Source organism: Rutidosis leptorrhynchoides, chromosome 1 (assembly GCF_046630445.1).
Source record: "Rutidosis leptorrhynchoides isolate AG116_Rl617_1_P2 chromosome 1, CSIRO_AGI_Rlap_v1, whole genome shotgun sequence".
In the NCBI taxonomy this organism is placed as follows: domain Eukaryota; kingdom Viridiplantae; phylum Streptophyta; class Magnoliopsida; order Asterales; family Asteraceae; genus Rutidosis; species Rutidosis leptorrhynchoides.
This window is the reverse complement of record NC_092333.1, coordinates 257,394,615-257,416,784: the sequence shown is the minus strand read 5'-3', so window position 1 is coordinate 257,416,784 and position 22,170 is coordinate 257,394,615. Positions and strand designations below refer to the sequence as shown.

General features: G+C 34.3%; 1 non-coding gene across 1 annotated transcript; it reads left to right on the top strand.

The window, feature by feature from the left end:
- The first annotated feature begins 361 nt into the window (after positions 1-361).
- On the top strand, positions 362-468 carry LOC139886886 (small nucleolar RNA R71). The gene has a single exon (XR_011772747.1). It is a non-coding gene; the product is annotated as a small nucleolar RNA R71 (small nucleolar RNA).
- The last annotated feature ends 21,702 nt before the right edge of the window (positions 469-22,170 follow it).

Sequence of the window (22,170 nt, the reverse complement as noted above, 5' to 3'; positions counted from 1 at the left end):
TTGTTCCATCGTTTGCTCAATGTAACAATCTTTCGTTAAGTGTGGTCCACCGCATTGCTCACAACTGATTCGTATTGCGTGAATATCTTTAGTCATCTTTTCCATCCGTCTCTCGAAAGCATCTATTTTTGTGGAAATGAAATCAAAGTCATGGCTAGAATCGGCTATAGCCGCTTTAGATGAACGAAAAATATCTTTTTCCTGGTGCCACTCATGCGAGTGGGAGGCTGTGTTATCAATGATTTTGTGAGCTTCGGTTGCGGTTTTCTTCATAATGGAACCACCAGCTGCTGTGTCGATGTCTTTTCGTGAAGCGACGTTGACACCTTCGTAGAATATTTGAACTATTTGATAAGTATCTAGACCGTGTTGAGGACATCCTCTCAACATCTTTTCGAATCTTGTCCATGCCTCATATAACGTTTCATTTGGCTTTTGCGCGAACATAACAATTTCTCCTTGAAGTCTTACGGCTTTAGATGCCGAAAAGAATCTTTTAAGAAAATTTTCAACTAAGACATCCCATGTGTCAATCGCCCCTTCAGGTAACAATTCTAACCAATCTTTGGCTTCTACCTTTAAAGTCTAAGGAAACAACATGAGATAGATCTGTTCATCCTCAACTTCTCTGATTTTAAATAGAGTACAGATCCTATTAAAGGTTTGAAGATGTTCGTTTGGATCTTCTTTTGACGTACCACTAAATTGGCATTGATTAGGTACCATGTGTAGGATTTGTCATAACCTAGCGCATTAATGTCTGGCCGAATAATGGCATGACCTTGGCCAGTGCGTGTGGCTCTCATTCGGTCTTCCATACTTTGAGGTTCCGTTACTTCCATAATTGAATTTGTTGAATCCGAATCACTAGAAGATTCTGATTTAACGGTTTGTGGTTCAGGAGAAATTAGTGGTTCAGGATCCTGGAATTGTCCTTGAATATCCTCCGGGGTTTCAATTGTGAAGTCGGGTTCAAAAAATGGATTATTGGAAATTTGAATTGGAGTACTTGTTCGACTATATGATGATTCTAAAGAAAAATCAACGGCGACAATATTGGCTAAATGTCTTGATCGGGTTACATGTGGTAAACGTATGAAAGGTGGTGAACGTTTTGCTCGGTGCATTCATTGAATATCCTATTAGTTATAAATATAAAAATTATTAAAGTTATCAAATTAATAGACTTTTCTGATTTTTCCCACGTTTCGAATAGTCAATAGATGCAGCAGGTAGCCAGGATCCTTTAAATCGGAAAATCCACAACTCGCCACTAACAAATCCAACTATTACTACGAACCAGAAAATTTGGATGTCTATTAATTTAATCGCTTTTTATAATTTTTCGTCGAAATTTAGAAATAAAAATCTATGTCCTAAAAACTAGAGCGTAGAAATGAGAAAGAAAAAGCGCGTCGAAAAACAAGAGTCGAAAAATAAAAATAAGAAAGAAAAACGTCGAAACTTAAAAGTCTAAAAACTAAAAACTAAAAATTGCGTCTAAAGGTATTAAAACTTAAATGTAATTCAATTCGGAAAACGGCAATTACTTTAAAAAGCACTCAAATCTAAAAACTGCATCGCAAATTTCTAAAGCGCCTAAATCTTAATCTAAAGAAAAAGCACTTAAGGGACATTACGGCAAAGTCTAAAAATCTAGAAGTATAAAATAACTACGACAAAAACTATAACTTAAAACTATATATTACGAACGACAAATTATAAAAGTTACGAAAAAAAACAAAATACAAAAAGAAACTAAGTTGATAAAAATACAAAATTTATAAATAATATTATATTATTTATATAAAAGGATTAATATAAATATGTAAATAATAATAATTAAAACTTAAAATACAAATTATATTAAAACTATATAATAATTAAATTAAACCCTAATAATAATATTTATTATAAAATCTAACCCTAAAATCGTAATTAATGCGAGGATTTCCGTCCTGTCAGACCCGGCTCTGCGTTCGCTGTGGTTTTTTGTCTCCTGGCTTCGTAACTGCGAAGTAATGCAGGTTCAGAATGCTTGCAGGTTCAAAAATGGTTCGGCAGGTTCAGTTTTATATTATTTGAATTTTTTTCACTTATTTTAAAATATAGAAAATATTTATAAAATATTTATATAAAATATAATAAACTTATATTTTAAAATCATAAAAATAAAAGTAGTTTTTATTAATAAATCTTAAAAATATAATTAATGTTCTTAATTATATATATATATATATATATATATATATATATATATATATATATATATATATATATATATATATATATATATATATATATATATATATATATATATGTGTGTGTGTGTGTGTTTATATTTATTTTTTAACACTTATTATAAATACAAAATATTTTTACAAAATTAGAGATAAAAATATAGCGTTTCTCACCGAGTCCCCGGCAGCGACGCTAAAAACTTGATGTGTGTAGTGGTGTATACGAAATACTATTGTTGTTTACTACGAAATACGACGAAATTACACAAGTTTTATTATTTATTTATATAGATGGGATATACCTAAACCTTGCTACAACACTATAGGCAGTGTACCTAATCGTAGAGTAGTGTAGTTTTTAGTAAGTCCGGTTCATTCCACAGGGAGCTAGTGATTACGTATTATATTTTTAACAACTATATTTATATAAAATATATATAATTATATATAGTAATATTATTATAAAAGGGGGGTTTTATCGTTTAATGATCGGTTTGTCGATTTTAAATAAAGCGTAAAGATAAATGACGATAATTAAAATGCGTAAAATAAATAACAATGACGATATATAAAATTGCGAATAATAAAATGACAATAATTAAAAGTATGATGAGAAATACAATAAAAGAATTATGCTTATTTAAACTTTCGTAACCATGATGTTTGTCGTTTTGATTTTAATTTATTTATCTGGGTTAATTGTCCTTTGTCCTGGATTATTTGAAACCTATCTGGTTTTTGCCCATAATAGTCCATCGGTCATAATTATAAAATGCTCGTCAAATTAACCTTATACCCGAAGTCAAATATTCCAACTAATTAGGGATTCAAACTGTAACAAGGTTTTAATACTTTGTTAATAATTACACCAGCTAATTGACTGCGTGTAATCCAAGGTTTTAATACTTTGTTAACAATTACACCAATTACCCTTGAATGTAATCCACCCTTGTTTTAATTAGTCCATGATACATTAATTTATTCACTTAGCCATAATGAATAATCAATTATCCAATCCAATTGATTAATTAAATGATTGTAAATGATGTCATATAAACGTCACTAAATAGGACATTCGTAATCAATTTAATAATTATTAGATTAACTAATTTGAAGATAGGTTTGATAGGTTCCAATGAGTTGTCATTCAATTAGACAATACCCCCTACCTATTAATAGTCAATTGTCCAATGTTCACAAGTGTCGGTCTTTTGTCAAAACCCTAATTATGGTACAAAATCCAATAACCCCGTCTTAATATTTAGCCCAACATCACGATTATTTCGGCTCAAATAAGCATAATAATAACTTAGTTACGAGACATTAATTTAAAAAGGAAGAACATAGCTTACAGTGGTGATTAATCGCGTAGCGTTACACGGACAGAGTTCCAACTTTAAAACCCGTAAAACATTCCTTACAATAACCCAAATTATTATTATTAATCTTAAATTAAACTTAATTATAATTATAAATATAAATACATATAGAGAGATTGAGGTTGGAAAAGGGGTGCATAAATCGAGCAGAATTCGTTGGCTTTTATACGCCAAAATGTGTCCCAGGTAGCTTCGCGATCGTGGTACTTTTGTGCCTTGGTGCTCCGAGATTGCGGAGGTTCGAAATCCAGCTCATCCAATAAATACAAAACGTGGGCTGCTGAATAAATATATAATATATAATATATAATATATATATATATATATATATATATATATATATATATATATATATATATATATATATAATTAATTATATATTATATTATATTCTTGTGCATATTGACTTGTAATTTTAGTTCCATTGAGTTGTACGTTGAAAGTTGGTTCATGTCTCGGTTTCAGATTTTTGAACGTCTTTTCGTATGATTTAATATCTTGTACTTTACGTTTCGCGACTTGTACTTTTGTAATTTTTAGACGTTTCTCATCAATAAATTGAACCACTTGGATTGTATCTTATACATTTGAGTTTTTTGGTCATTTGCGTCTTCAAATCTTCATTTTCGTCTTTCGTCTTCGCACTTATTTATTTAAATGATTATTACATAAAAATAGAATAATAGTAACTAAAAGCTTTACATATTGGAAGGATATTGATACTAAATATATGTTCATTAGAGCACTATCAATGATAAAGATCTGGTTGGATGAGACAATTACACAGACTTACTTATCCCTGAACTCTAGGAGTTCTCTTTAAGCAGTGAGAAGTATGTCATTTGGTTGTATAATTGAAAGGTAGCTATACCTCGGAGGTTATCCTTAGTAAATTTCTAGGTTTATTAGTGAGTTGAGCTCTAATCCTAACCCTCGTTATCATTTTAGTTAACTGAATAACAACGTGCCGTGTTGACTGAACACTAATCACAAACGAAAGGATTCCGTTGGTTTAAGTTGGTAAAACCTTAAATGAAAACAAACAACCATTCAATCATACTAATGAGATCATATTAGTTCAAGCATTATACAGCATTACAGTTGATATACTGAAAGTAAAGAAGATAGAAACCTAATAAATACCTAAATAGTTTATATGACTTAGTCCTAAGGCAACAATCAAACAAGAACATGCAATAGGCTTGGGTCACACAGTGAAGGCACTAACTAGATCTTAACAGCTCCTAAGAAGTCTCTTCGGAACAGTCAATAGGCATACTAGGTCATTCATGTCTCAATTCCTAAGTTCTGTGTCCTAAAAGCACATTAAATGCCTCTCGGGAACTCCGGCCATACCGAGTTCATAGAATCTTCAGATACAGTATAACCAGGGGTCTTAATCCTATGAAGTAGCTAATTTCATATAGTTGGACAAGTTCTAATCACAACCTAGGTTGGTCCATCCTTAAGATGCTAGCATACAAATCTATCAGACTTCCTAGTTCAGTATTACGGTAGTAATCGTACTAAATTAACATTATTACGCTAACCCAAACTTCTATCATGGCAACATACAGATTAATTAAGCTATCATGGTGATATCGGAACACATTATTAAATATAAAAAGTAAGAGCACGTGTTTAATACAAAAGACAAGCGTTTCGGATAAAAACCTGAAAAGGCCAAAGAAATCTGCCCGAGATCGCAGGGACTCGCCGGGATATCCTCTGGAAAATAAAAGCTAAGCTAACTACTACTAAAAACTAACTAAAAGCTTGAAAATATAAAGTGAATTACAAAATTGAGTGTGTGTTGAAATGGAAGGAGAGAGCCCTTTAAATAGACTTAGAATTTGCCTGCAAACGGCTGGTAGGCCATTTAGCAAGCCGTTTGGCAGGCTGTTTTCAGGGGCCGTTTGCCAGATCAAGCCGTTTGCAGGGGCCGTTTGATCAGGGCATGTGGCAGGCCATTTGGCAGGCCGTTTGGCTGCTTGGTCAGCTGAAATTCACTGGATCATAACTTGATTTCTTGTCTTTCACCGTTTTCGCTCTAGAATCTTCGTTTTTGATCCGTTTTACTTAATTCTTTTTGCATCGCCTTCGTATATACTTAATCTACAAAATTAACCGAAAAAGCGATAATTTTGCCGACAAAGTTTGAATCTTTATTGTTCTAGGGCTTAATATTGGGGGTAAAGATGTGACTTTTTGGCCGATATCAAATACCCCACACTTAGCTTTGCTTGTCCTCAAGCAAAAAGCGGGAATATAAGGTTCTTTCTAATAGATTCTCCCTTGCCCACCCGTGGATCTTTTATTATGCCTTCATCAAAAGTCGTCACATCTTTCGAATGTATTAGAAAAAGTTTTGAGCTTCGATGATTTGGTCGCTAGATTTCAATTGCGTCCATAGTGAAAAATGCGTACTTTCCAACTCTCATATGTAGTGTATACATGACCGGTCAGAATTGTATTGTCGCTCAGAAGCCAGTTGTGTAACAGTTCTCATCATAGGCTTGGTAATGCATCGATATCTCCATCGGTTAAGTAAGGACGGCACTGATCTTCTTCCTAGGCATTCTTTCAAGAGAAAGACGTGTTATAGGGTTTGGTTGGAAAATTTTTATGGATTGGTGAAAGGTATCCAGATCTTTTAATTTAGAGAGAATTGATAGACTTCAAATCTTCAGAGTATCCATTTTTAGATAGAGAGTGGCTTGGAATCCGTAAAAAGTTTCTTCGGAAGAGGAGGATTTTGCTAAGACTTTGTCTAGAATTTTCTTTGGCTCCTACAGTATCCTTCTTGGGGCAACTTCTCAGGTTTTTCTTTGCCTTTATTTCTAGAGACTTTGCTCTTTCATACACATTTTTTTGGGCATACCCTTTCTTCATAACTTTTGTCTTTCATTCCTGGTGCTCAGAGAGGAAGTGATAATCCACTGAAAATAGGTCTTTGACCTATCAAAAACAATCAGGGGTTCGGAATCTTTTAACAAGTGCTTTTGAAGTGAATTTGATCGATCTATCTCTTCATTAATCTCTGGATCTTTTGATAAATGGAAAGGGGAATGAAGGTGAATGGGTAGTGTATTTTTGGGAGTGAATTTAGGGTGAATATTTCTGATTCATCAACTCTTTATATGAGTTGGTCGGTTTAAATTGCGTGGAGTGGAAACTGAAATGGATGCCTTTTTGTCTTCTCTATTCAGAATGATTTCAGAAGGAGTATCGCACCTGCACCACGTATGGCGCTTACTAACCATTAGCCTTGAGACGTATGTCAGAACCAAGTTCTAACTTGAATCGTACACCGGCACACTCATCAATTGAAATGACAAAGTACTGTAGATCTGATGGGTCGTACAGATACTTTGGGTCCAAGAGTCCTCACTTTTTGGGAGTAGGGGTCGTGCTTGATCATGCGTAGCCTTTTACATATTTTCTTAAAAGAAATCTTTTGACATAAAACATAAGTTTCAGCTTGATCGTTCCGTTCTAATGAATGTTCCGAAAACCGATTTCTAGCAATTTTATTAGATCATTTGGGCAAAACAAGGTAAGAATTTTTCGAAATCACCCAATATCCATTGCTTAATTACTTTTTGGACAAAAGAATTTTTCAAAACTTGGCATTTTTTGGTTACTCGTCCTTTTAAACCTTTACCCAATACCCCACACTTAGAAGAACATTATCCCTAATGTTCTCTGAAAAAGATATTTTAATACTTTATAAATTAAGGACATTATCTTCTAAAATTTCTAAGTTGGTTGCGGGGGTGACCCCACACTTAGAGATTTTAGTGCATAATATTTGTAATAGGTTTGAGGAAAGATTACTTCCTTATGGTCATGTTACTTTCCTAGTGCTGGGCCTTCCTATGGTCGGTCTCCTAATTACTGGAAAGGACCAGTCTCTTTTGATAAAATTTCAGCATGAAGAACAAAAAAGAGAAAGGCAGCATTTCCAATATATATAACTTTTGTAGTACAATGCTTCAAAAAGATAAAATTAAAAGTAAATAAAGTAAAGTAGTCTATGGAATACTATCCTGGTCAATGTACTGAGTCGTGTTTGCGAAGTATCTATGAAATCCAAAGGGATCATCACCATCCTCTAGTCTCAGCAAATACTCAAGTGGTTGTCCTACATCCAACTCAGGGCCTAGTAGTGAATCCAGACAAAGGTCTGATGACAACTCCAGGTGTGATAGGCTCGGGAAAAGATTCTCATCAAGGATGTTCCGGGTAATCTCAAAGGCCTGGGCCGTGGGTGGCTCAACTAATATGGGAATCGTGACTAGTGACAACCCTCAGGTAACTCAGTGACTGGAATGCCTCGGTGACTGGAATAGGTGAAACGGCTAAGACATGTGGCATGATGGGAGCGGGAGTAACATGTGCTGGGATGGCAGCTGAGGCGACTGAGTGAACTGAGACCGGTGTGGAACGCCTGGGGGTAGCTTGTCGTATCGGCTGAACACGGCGCGCTAGCCTGAATGATGACAGGCCCAGAGTACTGCGTGGCATCCCCTCGCGCTGAAGGTATGCTCTAAGAGCTCGATAAAGTCTCTGCTAGTCTCTGAGTAATGCCCATGTAACATCTGGATCATTCAATGTGGCTCCATAGTGTATCACCGTCTGTGGCTTATGTGTCTCTAGTGGTTGTTTATGCTCAGCAGGTCTCCTAGCTAAACGTCTAGATCGTCGAACAGGAGGAGCTGGCGGTGTTGTATCAATATCCTCCTCAACACTCTCCAATATCAATCGCCTTGGGCCTAATTACCCTGTTGATGGCCTGTTCTGATCAGCGCTGCTTTCCGATAAGTGAACTCTAGGAGTCCTCGACCTACGAACTGGGATGTAAACTGAAGCTCCTGAACTTGGCATTTTGCCTGAACACATTCAACAAACTTGTAAGTACTAAGCGCAAATATGGCACTTAGTTGTTAGTGCACAGAGATAATATTTTTGTAGACTGAAAAAAATAATAAAGATAAAATAAAGAAACTAAAAAGGATAAGCAAGGGGTGCCTCCTAAGAGCGCTTTATTTATTAAGTCATTATAGCTCGACTTTTCTTTGCCAGATCTTCAGAATGGATCAAAGGATAAGAGGTGCTCCTCCTTATCGTGGTCTTCTAGATAAGCTTTTAGCCGGTGACCGTTGACTTTGAAATTGCCAGTAGGTCCTTCTAGTTCCACGGCTCCGTGTGGAAAAGCATGTATAACTTTGTATGGCCCACTCCATCATGATCTACATTTTCCAGAGAACTTCTTGAATCAAGAATTAAAGAGCAGAACTTTATCTCCAGGAGCGAACTTTTTAGGAATCAATTTTGCATCATGTGTCAGCTTCGTTCATTCCTTGTAGATGTATGATGTTTTCTCTTAATTCAGGGAGTTCATTCATCTGCATCTTCCGATGCTTAGCGATAACTGAGGGATCGAGGTTGCAGGTCTTCAGTGCCTAGAGGGCTTTATATTCAAGTTCTAGCAGAAGGTGACAGGCTTTTCCATATATCATGCGGTAGGGTGTAGTCCCTAGAGGATTCTTGTAAGCAGTCCGAAATGCCCACACAGCATCGTCTAGTTTCTCGGCCCATTTATTTCCATGATGGCCGACGGTGCATTCTGGAATTCTCTTGAGTGCTCTGTTGGTGACCTCTACTTGTCCGTTAGTCTGCGGATGATAGCCAATGGACATTTTGTGTGTTACTCCATATTGCTACATCACCTTCATAAATTGGGTATTGCAGAAGTGTGTGCCTCTATCACTTATTATAGCGCGAGGAGCTCCAAAATGATAGAAGAGTCTCTTCAGGAATTTAGTGACAACCTTAGCATCATTGGTTGAAAATGCTTGGGCTTCGACCCATCTGGAGACATAATCTACTACTACGAGGACATATTCTTTCCCATTAGACTTTGGGAATGGCCCCATGAAGTCTAATCCCCATATATCGAAGATCTCACAAGCTTGGATATTATTCTGAGGCATCTCATTCTTCATAGAGATAATACCTTGACTTTGGCATGCGTCGCAACGCTTTGCAAGATCTTGCGCTTCTCAAAATATAGATGGCCAATATAATCCTGATTCATAGACTTTTCTTGCGGTTAAGTTTGCTCCATAATGACCTCCAGTTGGTCCATGGTGGCATTGGTGAAGAATCCCCGCTGCTTGTTTTTCATCTACGTACCTCCTGATTATCTGATCAGGGCAAATTATAAACAGATAAGGGTCTTCTCAGTAGTAGTACTTGGCATCTCTGAAGAACTTCCTTCTTCGGGATGTGCTCATTCCCTTTTGCACTACTCCAGCAACTAGGTAGTTGGCCATGTTGGCATACCAAGGAGTATCAGTGAATTGTGATCTTATGTGAGCTTGTCCTAAACTCATAAGCTATTCTTCCAGAAATTTATCTCTGATATCTTGTTCAGCAAGTTGTTCCATCGTTGGGTTCTCCAAATGACTAAGATGGTCTACTGTGACGTTCTCTGCTCCTTACTTATCTTTAATTTCAATATCAAATTCCTGAAGGAGTAAGATCCATCGTAGGAGTCTTGGTTTACCATCTTTCTTAGTGAACAGATATTTAAGGGCTGGATGATCTGTATAAACCGTAGTTTTGGACAGGATGAGATAGGAACAAAATTTGTCAAAGTCGAATACTACAGCTAGCAGGCCCTTTTCCATGGAAGTGTAATTCTCTTGAGCTCCGGTTAAGGTTTTGCTGGTGTAATAGATTGGATGAAAGTGCTTATCTCTCCGTTGTTCGAGTACAGCTCTAACTGCGAAGTCATTTGCATCACACATGATTTTGAATGGTAAACTCTAATCAAGAGCTATCATGATGGGTGCATGTGTTAGCTGTTCCTTCAGATAGTTGAATGCTTTAATACATTCTTCATCGAAGACAAACGAAACTTCCTTTCCGAGGAGATGAGTGAGAGGTCGTGTGACCTTTGAGAAATCTTTGATGAAACATCGGTAAAAAACTGGCATGTCCAAGGAAACTCCTTACCGCTTTTACTATGGTAGGTTCTGGAAGTTTGGTTATGGTCTCAATCTTAGCTTTATCAACTTCTATTCCTGATTTTGAAATCTTATGTCCTAAAATTATCCCTTCTTTAACCATGAAGTGACATTTTTCCCAATTCAGAACTAAATTTGAATCTTCACACCAGGTGAGCATCTTGTAAAGGTTAGAAAGGCATGAATCAAAGGTACTACCAAAGACTGAGAAGTCGTCCATGAAGAATTCCATACAACGTTCAATCATGTCGTGGAATATTGCTACCATGCATCGCTGGAATGTAGCTGGTGCATTGCATAACCCAAACGGCATTCGTCGATAGGCAAATGTTCCATAAGGATAGGTGAAGGTTGTCTTCTCTTGGTCCTTTAGATCGAGGGGAATCTGAAAGTAGCCGAAAAAACCGTCAAGGAAACAATAGTACTCATTTCCTGATAGACGTTCCAACATTTGATCGATGAAAGGTAATAGAAAATGATCTTTTCGGGTTGCATTGTTTAGTTTACGATAATCTATGTAAACCCTCTAACCTGTGACCTCCCGTGTTGGAATAAACTCATTATTCTCATTTTCAATTACGGTTGTCCCTCCCTTTTTGGGTACCACTTGAACAGGACTAACCCATGGTGAATCAGAAATGGGATAGATCAAACCGGTGTCCAGAAGTTGATTACTTCTTTCTTGACGACTTCTTGAATCATAGGGTTGACCCTTCTTTGCCTCTGAACTGATGGTTTGAAATCATCTTCCATGAAGATCTTGTGAGTGCATAGTTGGGGCTGATTCCTTTTATGTCGGAGATCTTCCAAGAAATTGCCTTCTTATGTGATTTCATAACTTGAATCAATTTCACCTTCTCTTGTGGCGTGAGGTCTTTCGAGATGATTACGGGGAGTTGCGCTTCTCCTTCTAAGAATGCATACTCCAGATTGTAGGGTAACTTCTTTAATTCCAATTCCGGAGGTTCCTCGATAGATGGCTTCATCCTAGCTATCTCCTTTCGGTCTAATGAGTTATATTTCTCCTAGAATTCTGATTCTTCAGTATCGGTCACTGATGCTATCTGTTCTTCATTTTTGGAAATTGTCCTTCTTAATGCTTCCTCTTCGGAAACGTCTTCCTTAGTTTCGAAGGTTAGTTCAAGAATTTCCACGCAGTCCTCTTTTGATTGGAGTTCCTGAAATACCAGAATGAAATCTATTTCTTCATTCGGTCTTTTCCTTAACAGAGGTAGGGGAATGCCTTGTCCTACCGATGCTATTCGGATAGTTTTGCCAAGAAAATTACTTTCAGAGAGGGGAGATTTGTGTTGACTAAGGTTTATGGCTGAATGGATGTCGAGATTTTCTTTAAGAGGTGTAAAGAACAGATCCTTAGAAATTTGATCTTGACTACATATAGCCATGGTTTCTTCCATGTATTCGTTGACGAGTTCTTGAAAAGAATCGGAGAGATTCACATCTTCTTCACGAGGATGGTTCATGAGACGGTCAACATTGAATATGATTTCTTCTCCTTCAACCCTTAATTTTAATGATTTCTCGTGCACATCAATTACGGCCTTGGCAGTATTCAGGAATTGTCTGCCAAGAATGAGTGGGACCTTCGTGTCTTCCTCAATATCCATAATGACGAAATCAACAGGAAATGCGAACTTATCTACTCTGACTAGGACATCTTCAGCTATTCCTCGAGGAATCTTAACTGATCTGTCCGTGAGTTGGATAGTCATTCTGGTAGGTCTTGAGTCATTTAATCCTAGCTTTTTGAATAACGAATAGGGCATTAGGTTTACACGTAGCAAGGTACCGTAAATCTTCCTGTGTCTCCTAGGTCTGCTAATGCATTGCTAATTTGGACGTCTTGCACGTAGCAAGGTACCGTAAATCTTCCTGTGTCTCCTAACGTAGGGGGAATACCATGTTGTAACACTAATTAGCATTCTTCACTTAAGGGCAAGCTAACTATCTCTCTTAATCTCTCTTTGTTTGAAAGCAGTTCTTTGAAAAATTTAGCACAGTTTGGCATTTCTACTAAAGCATCTACTAGTCATACATTCAAATGAAAATTCTTGATAATATCCCAATACTTAGCGAATTGCGCTTCTTGTTTTTCCTTAATAATAGTACCTGGGAAAGGTATGCGGGCGCGCGGAATAATTTCCGGGGCCTTAAGAGAGATAGGTTCCGGTGGATTGACAACTGAGTCAATTGACACAGGTTCCTTATCTGGAAAATTTTGTATGGGTATATTAACAGTTGTTTCTTTCCCTCCTCTAGTGATTACTAGGGCATCAAACTCACTACACTCTATATCAACTTTAGTGGTTAAACGTTTGAGCGTAAGCTGAAAATTAGTTATTAATTCTTCAAAAGTCTTTATTAAAGTGTCAAACTTATTTTGACATTATATGACTTGAAGGTTTATCATGTATTTCTTTTTCATAAATTCAACTAAAATTTCCTTAGAGTGGAGAGTAGGTTTGTGTAATGGGAAGATTATATTATGATCCGAGCTATTTTGTTGTTTATGTGCCCATCTAGGGTAAGGATACCTTAGATTGGTTCTAGTAGCATCGGATTTTTTAGGAATTGGTAAACTTTGAAGAGTGAGGGTGAGATCTTGTAACCTGTTTCTAGCATTTTTACCGTATAAGTGAAGACATCATCCTTCTCAGTAGCTTCATTTCTCCAATCTTCCTATTGTGCAGCTATTGTATCAAATAGATTCCATGCTTCGTCTGCTGTTCGAGACATGAAATTGCCTTGCGAGGCCATGTCTAGGAGAGACTTATCATCCTTGATCAAACCATTGTAAAGCATACAAATTATGTCTGCCTGACTTAACGAATGATTCGGACATCTTTTAAGCATCATCTTTATTCTATTCCATGCTAGACACAATGACTCGTTTTTTTTTTTTTGAAAAGTTTGTGATGCCATTTCTTAAACAGGTTTGTAGGGAGGGTGGATAAAATTTGTTTAGAAATTTGGTGGCTAGTTCCTCCCATGAATGTATTGAATTCGGGTTAAGTTCGTCAAACCATGTTAAGGCGTGTGCAGAAAGAGAATATTGAAAAAGATGAAGTTTCAAAATGTTTTTCTCGTTTTCTTCCTTCTTAAAAGAGTCAACCAGACTGATAAATTTATTTAAGTGAAAGTTTGGATCGTCAGTTGGTAATCCTTGAAATTTACAGATCATACTGACTAGTTTAATCATGTGTGAACTGATTTCAGGAATTTCTTCGGTTCCTAAGGTGATTGGTCCTCCTCTTCCCTCTAAGCACGACTTATGCATAGAAGCAAAGATGTTTTGTTGTTCCATTTTTTTTCTATTTAAAAAGACTTAAAAGTAACTTTTAGAAAATATTAATTGACTAAAAGGATTGATAATTTAATAAAAAGAATTATTCTTGAAATTTGGTCGCTAACCTAATCGGATATCTCAACTGATAGGATCTCTTACAGATTACTTGTATCTAGGTGGTCAGGCCGACTACGGAGAGGTAGGATCCTTTTAGTTCCAATATAATTGGAGACTGTTCGGAAAATCCGACAACTAAGTCCGTGTATAATTGTCTTTCTTAGACACCACCAAATAATACTTTTGTCTGTTTAAAATCTTCCTCAATCAAAATATTCGATCTCCGGCAGTGGCGCCAGAAAACTCTGATGTCACTACAAAGATACGTTTGAAACGAACGGTTTTATTCGTGCGGTGTCGTTAGGCCGCAGGACGTCAGGTTCAGTTGATCAAGGTAGCGAACAGTGGTTTTGTTTATTTATATGATGTGGGGCCTAAATTTACTTTTACTTTCTAAGGTGTAGAAGGTGTAAGTTAACCTAGTGTCGTATTTTTGAATAGATTAACGAATTGAAAATCAAGTGGATAATTGTATTTTATTTAAATTAAATAAATAAAGGATAGTAGTTGGTTTAAGCTAAAAGTCCTAAGTGCGGAAAAATAAATAAAGTGGAAGGATATCCGGAGTATGCAGATCAGGGAAATGTTTACCAAGATATTAGTATTGGGTTAGGGAAAGGTAATTATGCTTATGTCAAGGCAATGCTTGAAATGATATAGATCTGGTTGGAAAAGCCAATTACACAGACCTGCTTATCCCTGAACTCTAGGAGTTCTCTTTGAGCAGTGAGAAGTATATCACTTGGTTATATAATTGAAAGGTAGCTATACCTCGGAGGTTATCCTCAGTAAAGTACTAGGTTTATTAGTGAGTTGAGCTCTAATCCTAACCCTTGTTATCAGTTTGGTTAACTGAATAACAATGTGCCATATTGATTGAACACTGATCACAAACGGGAGGAGTCCGTCGGTTTAAGTTGGCAAAACCTTAAATGAAAACTAACAACCATTCCATCATACTGTAGTGACCCAAACTTTTCCATGTTTATATATTAATTAAAAACTATATTTGCATGATTAAATGTTTCCAACATGTTAAGCAATCAAACTTGTTAAGACTTGATTAACTGAAATGAGTTTCATGTAGACAATTGACCAACCAAGTTGACCGGCGATTCACGAACGTTAAAAATTTGTAAAAACTACATGATATATATATATATATATATATATATATATATATATATATATATATATATATATATATATATATATATATATATGTATATATATGTATATATATGTATATATATATATATATATATATATATATATATATATATATATATATATATATATATATATATATATATATATATAGTTAACATGAGATTTTGATAAGTAAGTATCTCACTATGTATATTAACAATGAGTGATATACATATATATATATATATATATATATATATATATATATATATATATATATATATATATATATATATATATATATATATATAGTTAACATGAGATTTTGATAAGTAAGTATCTCACTATGTATATTAACAATGAGTGATATACATAAAAATGAGTTTATTGAGTTAAGAAACTCGAAACGATATATATAACGATTATCGTTATAACAACGTCTTACTAAATACATATGAATCATATTAAGATATTGATACACTATGTTTAACATGATAAAATGATAATTAAACATATCATTAAGTATGTTAACAATGAACTATATATGTAAAACAAGACTACTAACTTAAGAATTTTGAAACGAGGCATATATGTAACGATTATCGTTGTAACGACATTTTAATGTATATATATCATATTAAGATATATTCATACATCATAATATCATGATAATGTAATAATTTAACATCTCATTAGATATAATAAACAATGGGTTAACAACATTAAATGAGATCGTTAACTTAAAGGTTTCAAAACAACACTTACATGTAACGACTAACGATGACTTAACGACTCAGTTAAAATGTATATTCATGTAGTGTATTCAGATGTATTAGTACACTTTTGAAAGACTTCAAGACATATATCAAAGTACTTCTACTTAACAAAAATGCTTACAATTGCATTCTCATTCATTTTCTTCAACAATTATACTCGTATGAAACCGTATTCGTACTCGTACAATACCCAGCTCCTAGACGTATATACTATTGGTATATACACATAATAATTCAGCTATTAGAAGCCCTAGATAGTCAACAAACATGTGGAACCAACAATTAGACAACTAGCATGACTTATGAGCAAGGAAACAAAAACAAGAACTCCCTTTAACCCCACTCACCTTCACCACTCACCACCCACTCCATTTCACTTCCAATTTTCTTCCCAATTCTCTCTCAAAACACACACACTCTTCCATGAACGTCTAAGTTACTATTTTTCCACAAAAATCATCAAATACAAGCTTTGGTTATTATCTATAATCATCATAAAAACAATTACTCAAGAACACATCAAGAACACTTCCAAGTTTTCAAGTTTACTTCCAAGTTTCCTAACCCATTCCAAGCAATCATCTAAGATCAAGAAACCTTTGTTATTTACAGAAGGTTATCTTTCAAAATCAAGGTAATATTCATATTCAAGCTTTGATTTAATTTCTATAACTATAACTATCTTAATTCGAGTAATAATCAAACTTGAACTTGTTTTCGTGTCATGATTCTATTTCAAGAACTTCCAAGCCATCAAAGATCCTTTGAATCTCAAATTACTTTTTCATCATTTCCAGTAGGTTTACCTACTAAACTTAAGGTAGTAATGATGTTCATAACATCATTCGATTCATATATATATAACTATCTTATTCGAAGATTTAAACTTGTAATCACTAGAACATAGTTTAGTTAATTCTAAACTTGTTCGCAAACAAAGTTAATCCTTCTAAATTGACTTTTAAAATCAATTAAACACATGTTCTATATCTATATGATATGCTAACTTAATGATTCAAAACCTAGAAACTCGAAAAACACCGTAAAACCGGACATACACCGTCGTAGTAACACCGCGGGCTGTTTTGGGTTTGATAATTAAAAACTATGATAAACTTTGAATTAAAAGTTGTCCTTTTGAGAAAATGATTTTTCTTATGAACATGAAACTATATCCAAAAATCATGGTTAAACTCAAAGTGGAAGTATGTAACAAATCTATGCTAATCATATCCTAGCTAACTTATATTGTATTATAAATGTATTCTAACATATATTATGTAATCTTGAGATACCATAGACACGTATACAATGTTTTGACATATCATATCGACCCATCTATATATATTATTTGGTACAATCATAGACACTCTATATGCTGTAATGATCGAGTTCGCTATACAGGATTGAGGTTGATTCCAAAAATATATATACTTTGAGTTGTGATCTTGCCTGAGGCTTGTATACACTGGGTCGTGGATTGATCCAAGATAATTTATATTGATTTATTTCTGTACTGATAACTGTGGACAACTAGTTGTAGGCTACTAACGTTGGACAGTGAACTTAATAAACCTAAATCATTAAAACGTAATAAAAAATGTTGTGAATATATTTCGATCATACTTTGATATATATGTACATATTTGTTATAGGTTCGTGAATAGACCCGTGACCAAGTCTTATTTCCCGACGAAGGAAAAATCTGTGAAAGTGAGTTATAGCCCCACTTTTAAAATATAATATTTTTGGGATGAGAATACATGCAGTTTTATAAATGTTTTACGAAATAGACACAAGTAATCGAAACTAAATTATATGGGTGAATGATCGAAGCCAAATATGCCCCTTTTTACTTGGTAACCTAAGAATTAGTAAACCAATCTACTAATTGACGCGAATCCTAAAGACAGATCTATTGGGCCTAACAAACCCCATCCATGGTTGTGGATGCTTTAGTACTTCGATGTTGTTTTATCATGTCCGATGGATGTCCGATGGATGTCCCGGAATGATGGGGATATTCTTATATGCATCTTGTTAATGTCGGTTGCCAGATGTTCACCATATGAATGATTTTTATGCATGCATGCTGTTTACAAGAAATGGAAATATGAAATCTTGTGGTCTATTAATACGAATTGATAAATATATAGGCTAAACCTATAACTCACCAATATTTTTGTTGACGTTTTAAGAATGTTTATTATCAGGTGATTGTTAAGAGCTTCCGCTGTTGCATACTAAATTAAGGACAAGATTTGGAGTCCATGCTTGTATAATATTGTTTAAAAACTGCATTCGAAGACTTATGTTGATGAGTAATATTATTGTAAACCATTATGTAATGGTCGTGTGAAAAACGCTATATTTTAGATTACCATTATTTGATAATCGTCGTAATATTTTAAAGGTTATGGTTTGTTTTAAAATCGAATGCAGTCTTTGAAAAACGTCTCATATAGAGGTCAAAACCTCGCTAAGAAATCAATTAATATGAATCGTTTATAATCATTATGAACGGGACATTTCAGTTGGTATCCGAACGTTGGTCTTAGAGAACCGGAAATTGCATTAGTGTGTGTCTAACCGAGTTTGTTAGGATGCATTAGTGAGTCTGGACTTCGACCGTGTTTTCTTTAAAAATGATTGCTTAACACTGTTTGTTGGAAACTATATATTATTAACATGTAAATATTATGTGATATATTAATCTCTTAACATGTTTGATATTGTGTGATAGATGTCTACCTCTAGTACAAATCTCATCGACTCACCTAATAATAATGAAGAGTCGAATATATATTGGGAAGATTCACAAATTCCCGAAGAGGAACCGGAAGAAGAGGAACCGGAAGAAGAGGAACCGGAAGAAGAAGAGGTTCCGGAGGAGGAAATATTAGGAACCACAGAAAAACATATAAGTAAAAGAAAACCCTCAATGAATGGACCAAAATTAATAATGGTCAATGGTGTTTCCACCGAGGAAGCAAAATATTGGGAAGATTACCAATTTTCCGATGAATCGGATCCCGATAAGGATTCCGATGATGTTATAGAAATTACCTCGACCCAATTTGAAAAAGCAAAAGAAAATAATAAGGGAAAGGGTATCAAAATAGAGAAACCTGATTCCAACCCCGATGAACTTTATATGTATCGTCAACACCCGTATTTCTTATGTTGTAACAATAACCCAGGAACCTCTAAGCCACCAGGTTTTTCTAAACCATTTGTGAAAACAACGGCTCATATTAGAGGAACATCATATATCCCTAGAAAATTAGCAAAACGAAACAGGTCCGAAGAGGAAGAAACTAGTGAGTCGGAATAAAGAGTTGTAATCATGAGGTGTAAAATATGTAAAATAAGTGTGCTTGTATTTTTCTTGTTGTATGTGAAAATTGCTTGTATTATTTGATAATTATCTTTTACGAATCTAATTCTCGTCTATTTTACAGTATAAAATGTAGTGACCCGAACTTTTCCATGTTTATATATATTAATTGAGATTGATGTTTACATGATTAAATGTTTCCAACATGTTAAGCAATCAAACTTGTTAAGACTTGATTAATTGAAATAGGTTTCATATAGACAATTGACCACCCAAGTTGACCGGTGATTCACGAACGTTAAAACTTGTAAAAAAACTATATGATGACATATATATGGTTATATATATAGTTAACATGATATTATGATAAGTAAACATATCATTAATTATATTAACAATGAACTACATATGTAAAAACAAGACTACTAACTTAATGATTTTGAAACGAGACATATATGTAACGTTTATCGTTGTAACGACATTTAATGTATATATATCATATTAAGAGATATTCGTACATCATAATATCATGATAATATAATAATTTAAAATCTCTTTTGTTATTATAAACATTGGGTTAACAACATTTAACAAGATCGTTAACCTAAAGGTTTCAAAACAACACTTACATGTAACGACTAACGATGACTTAACGACTCAGTTAAAATGTATATACATGTAGTGTTTTAATATGTATTTATACACTTTTGAAAGACTTCAATACACTTATCAAAATACTTCTACTTAACAAAAATGCTTACAATTACATTCTCGTTCAGTTTCATCAACAATTCTACTCGTATGCACCCGTATTCGTACTCGTACAATACATAGCTTTTAGATGTATGTACTATTGGTATATACACTCCAATGATCAGCTCTTAGCAGCCCATGTGAGTCACCTAACACATGTGGGAACCATCATTTGGCAACTAGCATGAAATATCTCATAAGATTACAAAAATATGAGTAATCATTCATGACTTATTTACATGAAAACAAAATTACATATCCTTTATATCTAATCCATACACCAACGACCAAAAACACCTACAAACACTTTCATTCTTCAATTTTCTTCATCTAATTGAACTCTCTCAAGTTCTATCTTCAAGTTCTAAGTGTTCTTCATAAATTCCAAAAGTTCTAGTTTCATAAAATCAAGAATACTTTCAAGTTTGCTAGCTCACTTCCAATCTTGTAAGGTGATCATCCAACCTCAAGAAATCTTTGTTTCTTACAGTAGGTTATCATTCTAATACAAGGTAATAATCATATTCAAACTTTGGTTCAATTTCTATAACTATAACAATCTTATTTCAAGTGATGATCTTACTTGAACTTGTTTTCGTGTCATGATTTTGCTTCAAGAACTTTGAGCCATCCAAGGATCCATTGAAGCTAGATCCATTTTTCTCTTTTCCAGTAGGTTCATCCAAGGAACTTAAGGTAGTAATGATGTTCATAACATCATTCGATTCATACATATAAAGCTATCTTATTCGAAGGTTTAAACTTGTAATCACTAGAACATAGTTTAGTTAATTCTAAACTTGTTCGCAAACAAAAGTTAATCCTTCTAAATTGACTTTTAAAATCAACTAAACACATGTTCTATATCTATATGATATGCTAACTTAATGATTTAAAACCTGGAAACACGAAAAACACCGTAAAACCGGATTTACGCCGTCGTAGTAACACCGCGGGCTGTTTTGGGTTAGTTAATTAAAAACTATGATAAACTTTGATTTAAAAGTTGTTATTCTGAGAAAATGATTTTTATTATGAACATGAAACTATATCCAAAAATTATGGTTAAACTCAAAGTGGAAGTATGTTTTCTAAAATGGTCATCTAGACGTCGTTCTTTCGACTGAAATGACTACCTTTACAAAAACGACTTGTAACTTATTTTTCCGACTATAAACCTATACTTTTTCTGTTTAGATTCATAAAATAGAGTTCAATATGAAACCATAGCAATTTGATTCACTCAAAACGGATTTAAAATGAAGAAGTTATGGGTAAAACAAGATTGGATAATTTTTCTCATTTTAGCTACGTGAAAATTGGTAACAAATCTATTCCAACCATAACTTAATCAACTTGTATTGTATATTATGTAATCTTGAGATACCATAGACACGTATACAATGTTTCGACCTATCATGTCGACACATCTATATATATTTCGGAACAACCATAGACACTCTATATGTGAATGTTGGAGTTAGCTATACAGGGTTGAGGTTGATTCCAAAATATATATAGTTTGAGTTGTGATCAATACTGAGATACGTATACACTGGGTCGTGGATTGATTCAAGATAATATTTATCAATTTATTTCTGTACATCTAACTGTGGACAACTAGTTGTAGGTTACTAACGAGGACAGCTGACTTAATAAACTTAAAACATCAAAATATATTAAAAGTGTTGTAAATATATTTTGAACATACTTTGATATATATGTATATATTGTTATAGGTTCGTGAATCAACCAGTGGCTAAGTCTTACTTCCCGACGAAGTAAAAAAATCTGTGAAAGTGAGTTATAGTCCCACTTTTAAAATCTAATATTTTTGGGATGAGAATACATGCAGGTTTTATAAATGATTTACAAAATAGACACAAGTACGTGAAACTACATTCTATGGTTGAATTATCAAAATCGAATATGCCCCTTTTTATTAAGTCTGGTAATCTAAGAATTAGGGAACAGACACCCTAATTGACGCGAATCCTAAAGATAGATCTATTGGGCCTAACAAACCCCATCCAAAGTACCGGATGCTTTAGTACTTCGAAATTTATATCATATCCGAA